General features: G+C 41.8%; 1 non-coding gene across 1 annotated transcript; it reads right to left on the reverse strand.

Moving 5' to 3' along the window:
• Positions 1 to 1,936: 1,936 nt before the first annotated feature.
• LOC119620409 (U6 spliceosomal RNA) lies at positions 1,937 to 2,042 on the reverse strand. The gene has a single exon (XR_005236936.1). It is a non-coding gene; the product is annotated as a U6 spliceosomal RNA (small nuclear RNA).
• Positions 2,043 to 12,000: the final 9,958 nt, after the last annotated feature.

A 12,000-nucleotide genomic window follows, 5' to 3' on the forward strand; every position in this document is an offset into this window, starting at 1 on the left:
TTTGCAATGAAACCCAAATAAGTTGATCTTAGAAAATGAGAAGCTTTTAGTCAGGGAGAGCCAATAGCTGCTTTTTGGAAGTCAGACTCCAACAGGACCCCAAATGCAAGCTTTGCTTAACCTCTTGGCTTTGGGGTTGGCAAAGAGGGTCTCTGAGAGCTAGCTAAAACTCAGAGAAGGGCTTCTCAGCCAGCCTTGAAGAGAGGACTGCTCCTCTAGGTGTGGGTGGAAAGACTGACTCTATCATTTATTACTGATGTGACCAGCGGTGAGTTACGTAGCCTGTTTGAACCTTTGATTCCTCATCTGAACAGTGTGTTTTGAAGATTAAATTAAGTAATCTCCGATACATCCAGTGTATACAAGAGATGCTCACTGGCATCACTAGCCAGATTCAGACTGCAAGACACGTTGGAACTGACTTTCTGAATATCCTCCAATAACTGCAAAAATAATCATTTTACATTCAGTCCTTAAGGCATTAGTATAAATGAATTTCTAGGTTCACTAAAACATCTCTGATAAATAGAGGACAATTAATAAAAGAGAGGTTTCAAATGGAGCACTATTTTCATATGTGATGTGCCAGTAGTTCATGAAGTAGTTTTCAATGGTGCAGTTTTATATGCTTATATTGACAGCATTGGACTTAGCTTTCTAGTTACCTTCTGGTGCAGAATATTTTTTGACTTTTTAGTAATAGCCATTCTCACTGGCATAAGACAGTATCTCTTTGTGGTTTTGAATTACAATTTATCTGATGATTACTGATGTTGAGCATTTTTTCATATGCTTGTTGTGTATTTCATGTATATATCTTCTTCTGAAGTGTCTGTTCATGTCCTTTGCCCACTTTTTCAGTGTTGTTTTTGCTTGTAAATTTGTTTAAGCTCCTTACAGATTCTGAAAACATATTAGACCTTTGTCAGATGCATAGTTTGCAAATATTTTCTCCCATTCTGTAGGTTGCCTGTTTACTCTGTTGACAATTTATTTGCTGTGCAGAAGCTCTTTAGTTTGATTAAGTCCCATTTGTTTATTAATTTAGTTTTTGCAATTGCTTTTGGCATCTTTATCATGAAATCTTTGCCAGGTCCTATGTCCAGAATGGTATTGCCTAGGTTATCTTCCATGGTTTTCATAGTTTTAGATATTACGTTTCAGTCTTTAATCCATCTTGAGTTGATTTTGGTATATGATGTAAGGAAGGGGTCCAGTTTCAATCTTCTGCATATGGTTAGAGAGTTATCCCAGCACCATTCATTGAACGGATGGTCCCTGCCCCATTGCTTAGTTTTGTTAAGTTTGTTGAAGATCAGATGGTTGTAGGTGTGCAGCATGATTTCTGGACTCTGTATTCGGTTCCATTGGTCTATGTGTCTGTTTTGGTACCAGTACGATGATGATTTGGTTACTGTAACCTTGTAATCTAGTTTGAAGTTGGGTAATGTGATGCTTCCAGCTGTGTTCTTTTTGCTTAGGATTGCCTTGGCTATTCTGGCTCTTTTTTGGTTCCATGTGATGAAATAGTTTTTTCTAATTCCGTGAAGAATGCCATCGGCAGTTTTATAGAAATAGCATTGAATCTGTAAATTACATTGGGCAGTATGGTGATTTTAAAAATACTAATTCTTCCTCTCTGTGAGCATGGAATGCTTTTTCATTTGTTTGTGTCAACTCTGGTTTCTTCGTGCAGTGCTTTGAAATTCTTGTTGTAGAGATCTTTCACCTCTGTGATTAGCTGTATTTCTGGGTATTTTATTCTTTTAATGGCTATTGTGAATGGGATTGTGTTCCTGGTTTGGCACTCCACTTGGATGTTGTTGGTGTATACTAATGTTACTGATTTTTGTACAGCTATTTTGTATCGTGGCTACTGTTACTAGTACTTCTTTTCTCTAATCAGCACTGCTGTTTTTACGTTTTTATTTTATTTTAAAAAATGGAATGCTTTACACATTTTCATGTCAGCCTTGCACAGGGGCCATGCTAATTTTCTCTTACCATTCCAATTTTAGTATATGTGCTGCCGAAGTTAACACAACACTGCTTCTTATGGGTATATCATCACATCAAAAATACAAGAGTTCTGCAGTAGAGATTGGAAATTTAGTCCCACAGGCATGTGGAAGGGAAAGGGAAGAATGCAAGCAACAGTGCGTTGAATCTATCACTTATTCTCCCCAACTTTCCAAGATCTGAGAAAAAACCAATCTCCTTATAAAAAGGTGAATGTGGCAAAGTAGAAAATTCTGGACAGCATGTCAGAAAACCAGAGACAGAGATATGTCTCCTATACGATACCTAAGGCAAGCTGGTCAGAGTCTGTCATTTGTTCTCCTAGGAGAATCTGTGAGGTCTCTAAGGTTCCTGGTTGGGTCCTCGAAGCTTACCTGTATACCCCAAATAGCCTTAGCCCTCTGCGTTGCATTTACTTGTAACTATGTCACATTAATATGGTCATCTGTTACCTTCACATCAACAAATTCAAAGCCTCCTCATAATCACTATGTACTATGCATTTTCAGCACAGGAATAAGGTTGTTCTCTTTAATTTCCTGGACTCAACAAAAGAACGACTCAATCAGAAAGAAATTCCACTTTGCATATGGTTAAACAATGCCTCAGAGATTTTCCCAACAGAAGAGAACAATGGAGTCTTGGCCCCTAAACACTGACATTCACCTGCTTCGTTTCCTATAAAAACTAGGCCAGGCCCTGTGAAATGGGCTGGCCAATGTTGTAACAGCTGTAAGACCAGCTTCTCCACTGTGAGTCTACATCGTGCCTGGAGTCAGAGGAAGGGCACTTAATTTAAATAACCTGTCCATCAAACTTTGATTCTAATTATTTTTCTCTCTAATTATTTTCTCTGTTGGTATATTCTGAGATCCAGAAATCACCTGTCTATGTACTTGCTTTTCAAGAAAGGCAAGAGCTTGCATTTATGTAAAAAAAAAAAAAAAGAGTAAGGACAATAACTCTCACATTTCAAAATTTACTTTCTAATACACAAAAATATATTAGGGGAACTAAGGTTAAGATTCTTTATCATATTGTAATGAGATTCTAAGATGACTCAACTACCTTTAGTCTTTCTTAATGAGGAATCACAATGGTTTCTGAGGGAGGGTCTACTTTTCTTAAGATGCCTGTGGAGCAGGAAATTAGCTATGCAGGAAATAGGAAAAAGGGAAGGATAGGAATGTTAGTGATTTCTGGCTACTGGACACATCCAGTTCTTGTTGATCATGCTGACCCAGGCAGGGGGTTCTCCATCTGACACTTCATGCTTTTCCTCCAACTGTATAAGCCCAGCGGCTTAAGAATGAGGATCAAAATTTTGTATATGACTAATTCTCTTCTCTCAAGACTGTGATTTTCATTTTGTCTCTAATAGATTTGCTGAAAGAAACTCCCAAAATATATTAAGTGAAAGAATGTTTATTGTAATTAAAACGTTCCCTGAGTCAGCAAAATTAGTGGCCTGATTGTGGAGGTGTCAGCAGACTCTTCAGGACTCCCCAACACGTTCCTCATCAGCTTGCTTCACAGGGAACTCTGTCTGACCCTGTGACCTGGATGCAGCCTGCATAGGGGGCCCAGCCCTCTGGGTGAGGTCACATGCCAACCTAGAACCCTTGGCCTGAGAAACCCCTGCCATTTCTTTTTAGGTGTTTGCATATCTAGAAGGCTACCATTTAGAATGACCCTGGGAAGCATGCCAGTCTCCTATGAAAGCATGCTGTACATTTCATCCCTTAGTTAGTAGGAGGCAATGAAGGGAGTTGGAGTTTACTCTTGTCTAAACTCGAGGCAGCAGGGAAAATCAGTACACGCCTCTTATCATCAAAAACCCAAGTTTGGTATCACATGTGCCTGGGAGGGAATGAAAGGTTGGTGAAACAGACCGTCCCTATTGTTCCTTTTGCTGGAGTGTGCTATACTTAGAACACCAGGGGGACTTGTCACCATCATGGGCATTTAGAATGGCAGATGGCAAGCTGGGCGTGGTGGCTCACGCCTGTAATCCCAGCACTTTGGGAGGCCAAAGTGGGCGGATCACTTGAGGTCAGGAGTTCAAGACCAGCCTGGTCAATATGGTGAAACCCATCTCTACTAAAAATAGAAAAATTAGCTGGGCATGGTGGCACGTGCCTATAGTCTCAGCTACTTGGGAGGCTGAGGCAGGAGAATCGCTTGGATTCTCCAGAAGGTGGAGGTTGCAGTAAGCTGAGATCACGCCATTGCACTCCAGCCTGGGTAACAGAGTGAGACCCTGTCTCAAAAAAAAAAATTTAAAAAAAACATGGCAGATGGCAGCCTGTGTGTGTGTGACATACATTTACTTATAAACTTTTGTTTTTCCATACTTTTGTTTTATGATTAATTGCCTGTTAGGCATTTATTGTAGGTGTGATACTGTAAAATATATATTTGATCTTTGACCTGTTTTCTGACATACAACTTCTAAAATCCTTAAAATCTCCAAAATAATGTCTTTTTGTGTGCTAATGAGATGACTGGTGGCAGACAGCCCCTAGATAGCTTCAAACGGGGTGTATTAGTCCATTCTCATGCTGCTAATTAACACACACCTAAGACTGGGTAATTTATACAGAAAAAGAGGCTTAATGAACTCACAGTTGCACATGGCTGGGGAGGCCCGCCAATCATGGCAGAAGGTGAAGGAGGAGCAAAGGCACAGGTTACACGGCAGCAGGCAAGAGAGTATGTGCAGGGGAACTGTCCTTTATAAAACCATCAGATCTCATGAGACTTATTCACTATCATGAGAGCAGCACAGGAAAAACTTGTCCCCATGATTCAATGACCTCCCATCTGGTCCCTCCCATGACATGTGGGGATTATGGGAGCTACAATTCAAGATGAGATTTGGGGGGTGGGGACACAGCCAAACCATATCATGGGGGCTGGCCCCCAGAAAGAACAAAAAATGATTAGAGTGCTAGATTTTCATCCCCATCTCCCAACCTTTGGGGAGGGGAAAAGGGTTGAAGGCTAAGTTGATCACCAGCGTCCAATGGTTTACTTAGTCATAAAATCTCAAAATGACTGACTTTGGGGAGCTTCTAGATAGCTGAACATGTGGAGGTTCTAGAAGGGCAGCATGCTCAGGGAAGGCATGGAAGCTGTGTGCCCCTTCCCTGATACCTTGACCTATATATCTCTTCATCTGTATCCTTTGTAATATCATTTATATTAAAGGTAAACTGGTGAATATGAGTGTTTCCCTTAGTTCTGTGAGCCACTGTAGCATATTACTCGAATTTAAGGAGGGGATCATGTGACTGTTGATTTATAGCCAGCAGTTCAGAAGCATGGGCAAAACAACCTGTGCTTGTGAGTGGTATCGGAAGTGGGGTGGAAGCAGTTTTGTATGACTGAGCCCTTAATTTGTGGGAACTATGCTAACTCGATGTAGATGGTGTCAGTATTTAATTGAATTAGAGGATACCCAGCTAGTGTCTGCTGCAGAACTGATTGCTTTCTTGGTGTGTAATACAAAACCACACACACATTTGGACACAGAAGTCTTCTGTGTAATTGTTGTGGTTTGGGAGCAGAGGAAAATACGTTTGTTTTTTCCACAGTTTGTGTTTGTGTTTTTTCCACCCAGAGTGGGGAAAACACTTTCTAAAATGTTAAACATAGAGTTACCATGTGATCCAGTAATTCCATCCCAATGTATGTACCCAAAAGGATTGAAAGCAGAGTCTCAAGCAGGTATGTGTACGCCCACGTTCATAGCAGCACGATTTACAATTCGAAAAGGTAGAAACAATCCAAATGTTCATAAATGAATAAATGGATAAGCAAAATTAACATATACATATATGTATACCAAATAGATAGATAGATAGTAACTATTACAGAACTTTAAAATGGAATAAAATACTGATACTTGTTATGATATGGATGAACCTGGAAAGCATCATGCTAAATTAAAGAAGCCAGACACAAAGGGTTGCATAATGAATGATTCCATTTATATGAAGCATCCAGAATAGGCAAATCCATAGAGATAGTATTTCAGGAATCCAAGAGTAAAACTTTAAAAGCAGTTCAGATAATACATTTATTGAATATATTATCCACTCACACAGAGATTTATATAGAGGAGTCCCTATGTGGAGCCTGTTCATGTTATTGGCCAGGTTTCTAGTGCAATTATTTGTCTTCTATCATCTTTCTAAGTTTTCTATCTTTTAATGTTATGTTCTCTCGTCTACAGGACTTTACTTCAAGTAGCCTCAAAGCTTTTTTAGAAGTGGGTAAGATAAAGTTATAACTAAGAAGCTAAACAAAAACTCTCTTTACACTTAACAACAAACAAAATTGCTTATTTGACCTGAAATAAAAATTTGATAAAAAAACTCACACCTCCATTGTTCTTTTGACTTAACATTCATGTTACCAAGTGTGAAAGGTTCACTAAACTGAATATGGTTTCATTGTCTTTTTCTTCACAAGAAGGTTTTGTTTAGTTGAGCGCTTTCTGCTGTGCAAGTTTTATAGTGAGGTGTCCAGCTTTCCCTCCAATCATACTGCCCATTGGTATGTTATGAAACAGTTTATGGCCTTCATTAACTTTGATGATAATAATTAAATGAAGCTGTGAATTACGTCCAGGGACAGCTCTCTGGGGCGTTCCTGATTCAGTTTCCACAGACAATCAAGAGATGGTTGGTCTAACTAAGCCAGAGTCCAGAATATTGTGACTTAAATATCTTCTGAAAATAGAAGTCTGTCCATAGAGAAAAAATATAAGAACAGAAACAAATATAAGTCAGTACAGAGAGAGCCTTGCGATGAGCACACAGACTGCAGTACAGGAAGCTTCAGAGGACAGGCAGTGCTTCCTCTGGGTGTCAGCCTGATTCGGCGAGGAGGAAAGGTCAGTGGCACCTGCTAAGCCCTTGCAATGAACTGAGCATATAGCATCTCTTTAGTCCTCACAAAACTCTCATAAAGATGCCGCACTGTGCCCACTGCCCAGAAGAGTGAACAAATGCTTGTTTCCTGGTAAACTTTATGACATAAAGCAGAGGTCCCAGCTATGACAACTGAAGCTGTGGATATCTTACAGTCCTCAGTTCATATGGATGAAGGGGTATCTGGGCCCATGAGGGACTGTCTGATGGGCCATGGGCCAGGGTCCCCTGAGTCTTCCATTGGAGTCCCATGATTTTATGCCTGATTCTAAGGAAGACAGTGCTGCAAAAAGAAGTAAGAAACAATGGGAAGGCTAGATCACTATGCCCTCGAGAGTATATTCAATGACCGATGTGGAGTCCTCAAAAGAGGCAGCCATGTGGCAGGACAGGGACAGGGGTGGAGGCGTGGGTGCACCATGTTAGCTTCATAGACGTACCACCGGGCATCTCCTAGGGAGGCTAAAGGAGGAGTGGAAAATGGCAAATGTCTTTGTTAGACAAATAGTCCCTCTGAAGCACATGGAAAATGCTTTCTGGAGAAACTGAGAATTATATGCAGAGGGGCTGAGGATGAGAGCAAGTCTGTGACCTGCCTTCATGGAACGGTCTACATCAGACGTCAGACCCCGGTGCTGCCATCACCACAACCCAGGTTTTACTTTGTCTGGTATCATCTGGAAAGCACACAGTGATAAGTATAACATTATTTTTTGTGCTGTTCTCAACCTCTAGAAAAGGAAGCACAATTGAATTGTAACGAATGCACTCTTAAAGGAATAGACAAGTAGATCAATGCTGTGGAATACAATTCAGAAAGTGACCAGTGAATATTTGGAATTTTAGTATCCGATAAAAGTGGTCTCCAAACCAGAGTTTAATGAAGGGATACTTACTTAATAAACGATGTTGAAATAATTTGTTATCTCTTTGGCAAAAAGTAAAGTTAGGTCACTTTATCACACCACGAAAACAAAAAGCTAGGCAAATCAAATGCCTAAACAATAAAAATGTCAGTAAAATAGAGTATATTTCTGACCTTGAGAATAAGAAAGGGATTATTGAGAAACAAAAATGCAAAACTTATACAGTAAAAGATGGCTAAATATAACCATGTTAGGGACATGTATCAAGTTCTCAGAATTGTCCTATTGAAGCTTTTCTTGGTTTGAGCAGAACAAAAATGCATCATCTCTCACTGCCTCCATGGAGGTGAAGGGCTGACGCTTTCATCAAAACCTCTCTCCGCTTAATATCCTTCTCAAAGTCCTTTCAGGTCCTTGACATAGTTCAGGAATTAAGAGTCACATAACTATTTTTGGCCACTTCCATTGGTGCCTTCCATAATGATCTTGTGTTTTACTTTAGAATATAGTGTTTATTATGTTGGGACCTCAGCCAAAGCTAAGATTAAATAGCTATTTTTCATATCTTGGTGTGTGAATGTGTGTGTGTACTGTGTGTGTCTCATGACACTTCAAATTGATAGCAGCAGTAACTCTCAGGCAGAGGAATGAGTGGAGTAGTGGTCAAGAGCAACATTAACTTTATCTGTGTTGTTTGAATTTTTATAGTGACAATATATTCATGTATTACTTGCATAATTAAAAATAAATGAAATTAAATATACTCTAGCCTGTGCTGGATATGTTTCTGCAACTTAATTTCCATCTGCCAATGAAATAAATCTGAAACCTTTCATTTGGGTTAATGGTCCAACTTAATGTGTCGCTCTGTTGGAAAAAACCCAAATTGCAAGGAGCTTTTCAGGGCTCTGTGCTTTGGATTGCTCTTAAGGTCACAGCGTTTTCTTCTGATATTTGCTTTTTCCAGATATATACTCAGTGTGTAATGTACATTTGTCCTGGTCCTTGGCTGACCTAAAGGAGTAAATGGCAAGGCCAGCAACTTCCTCTTTTGCAAACATGAGAGAATACATAGCTACCTGGTCCATTTCCAGCTGGAATCAAAGTCCAGCAGGTAGAATGTTTATTTGAACAGTGAAATTAAATGGGCTTCTGTTTGTCTTCCCAAAATAAGCTGAATAACCACTTTTGTGATTTGCAGAGAGCATCCTGGGGATATTTTGGCAAAGGGGCAGTCGTGAAATGAAACGAGGTGGTAAGTGCAAAATGGATACTGTGACTTTGGCTGGAAGCACGCGAGGCATAGCACTAAAGGCACACATACCAATCTTTCCCAGGCACCTTTCCTTTGCATAGTCTTCCACACTGCGGTAACGATACCTTAGTGGTACCTCGGGAGTGTTTTTTATAAACATTTCAAAGTGCTTCCACACCTTCACTGGCCCATTTTACAGCTATCGAGTGCCCATAATGGTTGGTTGCAGGGCTGGGAGTAGAAAGAGCTATTTCCTTTGAGAGCCTAGCTTGGGGTGGTAGACACTTCAGCTAGCATTATAGCCTTCTGGAAAGGGCTTTGAGAGAAGGAAATACAGGAGCTAGGGGATAGCAAAGGCAGACATTAGAGGGAGGTGGGACAAGCTGGGTTGCTTTGGGAAAAAAGAGTGGCACAGGCTGAGGCACTGAGGTCTGGAATTGCACCATGGGTTTTGAGAAACGTAGGTAATGAGGCCAGGACATGAGCACAGTGAAGTTTCAGCCACATGGAGGGTCTTGTATGATCATTCATGGAGACTGAACCTGATGTAAAGGCAAGAACATTTGATGGATTCCAAGCAAGGGAGGGACTGGGGATATATTTGCACTCCAGGGTGAAGCATCAACAGAAAGGAAGCACCACTGGAGGTTAGGAGGCTAATTATGGAGCTCTGTCAGCAATCTGCACAAATGAGGCTGCTCTAAGACAGAGGTACCCGGAAAGGTGGGAAGAAAATAGAATTGAGAGAAATGAAGGAGCTTCTATTGGTGACTTCTTGGATGCTGGAGAGGCATGGAGAAGGGTGTCTGGGTCGCTGTGCCCATCCAGGCACCATTCACAAGGTAGTGAGACTAAAAGGAGGATTAGGGTCAGGGGAGAGTTGAAAAGTCTGCTTTTATAATATGTACTTTCCCACACTTTCTACCCAAATTCCAGTGAACTGGGTATGACTGCAGGATGAAGTTCGTCTTCTGGCAAGGAATTTTGGACACTCAATAAATGGACTTATCCAAGGCTTCCACCTGGTTATACCAAATATGGGAATATAATGGAGTTTTATTTGCTCTAGCACAGAGTTCCTTTAACTGAACTGTGAAAAGTTGAGTCCCTTTGACTGTACATCTACTCACTGTGCCTTAGAAGGCAGGGTATATACCAGATGCTCCTTGGACAGAATTCCTTCCCTTATTCAGCACATGTTTATGAATGCCTCCTCTGAGCCAGGCGTGCTTGAGATACTAGGAACTCAGCTGTGGAAGTTCAACTCTCAAGAAGCTCACATCTAGGGCGTGGAGTTACAGAAATCAGACCGGCACATGATACAGAAGGGACTAGGTGCTATGGAGAGAAGTGAGCCGGGGAGGGGATAGCCTGTGTTGGAATGGAGGCTACTTCCTTAGAGAGATGAGGGAAGGCCACTGGAATCTGATGCTGAGCAGAGATCAGGGATTTTGTATAAGGGAAGTGAGGGAGTGAGTCATGTGGCCACCTGAGGAGCGCATTCCAGGATAAGAAAACGGCAGGTGCAAAGGCACTGCTGCAGGGAGGTGTTCGATATTTCCAAGGAGTGTGGAGAAGTCCCGTGTGGTGGCTGCAGAGGGAGCAGGGGGAGGATGATGGGAGGTGAGAATAGAGATGTCTGAGATACGCCCTCAAGAGCCCTAGAGGCCATGCGAATTGCATGGGACCCACTGGAGGGAGCCATTCCCAGAGCCGTGACAGGTTGGGACCTGCCTGCGAAGGACCACATTCTGGCCGTGGGGAAGGACAGAAGCAGGAGACCAATTTGGAGGCTGGGGCCTGGGGCCTACGACAGGCATGGTGAGCAGTGGTCAGTTTCTGAATCCATTCTCAGGGTAGACACAATAGGATTGGTGATTGATTGAATATGAGATGTGAGACAAAGACAAACGCCAAGCATGGCTCCAAGGGTTTTTCCTGAACAGCTGCCAGGATGAAGTTGGCATTGATTTAGGTGGAGGAAGAAAGGAGGGAGCAGGTTTGGGAACTGGAGATAGAGATTCATTTTTGAAAGTGTTAATTTGAGATGTTCAATTAGACACACAGTGGAGATGCCAAATAGACAATTATACAGGAGTCTGGTGCTGAGTATTGAGGTCTGGGATGGAGACATCACCCTGAGGGTCCTTAGCATTTAAATGCTGTTTAAAACCAGGAGGTTAGATGAGCTCATCAAGGGAGAGAGAAGGGATAGAAGAGGGAGAGGGTCTGAGGACTCAGCCCTGGAGCATAGATAATTAACAGGCAGATGAGGAGAAACTGGGAGAGGAGCCTGAGAAGGAACAGCAGGCAAGAGAAAGAGGGCTAAGGGAGAGCCATGACCTACAATCAGGTCAAGAAGCATTTCTACAGGAGAGATTTATGCTGCTGATCTTCCAATAGATCAAGTAGTGTGGAGACCGCTGAGACCCAGCCACTGGAGACCATTAGCCTAGGGAGGTCATTGGTGGCCTTGCTAAGCCCTGTTTTGATTCTAAGTTCGGGAGACAGAGTGTAGTCAGAGGAGAGGAATCACAGACAGCCCAGTGCAGACAATAGGCAACTCTTTCAAAGAGTCATCTTATAAAGGTGAGTGGACAATCAGAGGAAACCTGGGGTGGGTAGGGGGTGGGTGGTGGCAGAGTTCATTTAAATGTGTTTGTTTTTTAGTGGACAATATGACCACATTTTTCATGCTGATAGAATTAATTCTGGAGAGAAAGACACACTGGTGACGTAGGAGTGATACCTTAGATCATTCACATGTTGGACTAATTAGCAGGCACTACATGTGTTAAGGAAGAGGAATTGGGGTTGTTCAAGAACTCCTGTAAATGGAGATCACCTGGCTAAGGGAGGGGCTGGTAAGAGTGGCTTATAAGGATTCAAAATAAATGTATCGGGGCTGTCCCTCAGGGAATGA

This window comes from Chlorocebus sabaeus, chromosome 29 (assembly GCF_047675955.1).
Source record: "Chlorocebus sabaeus isolate Y175 chromosome 29, mChlSab1.0.hap1, whole genome shotgun sequence".
Taxonomy (NCBI): domain Eukaryota; kingdom Metazoa; phylum Chordata; class Mammalia; order Primates; family Cercopithecidae; genus Chlorocebus; species Chlorocebus sabaeus.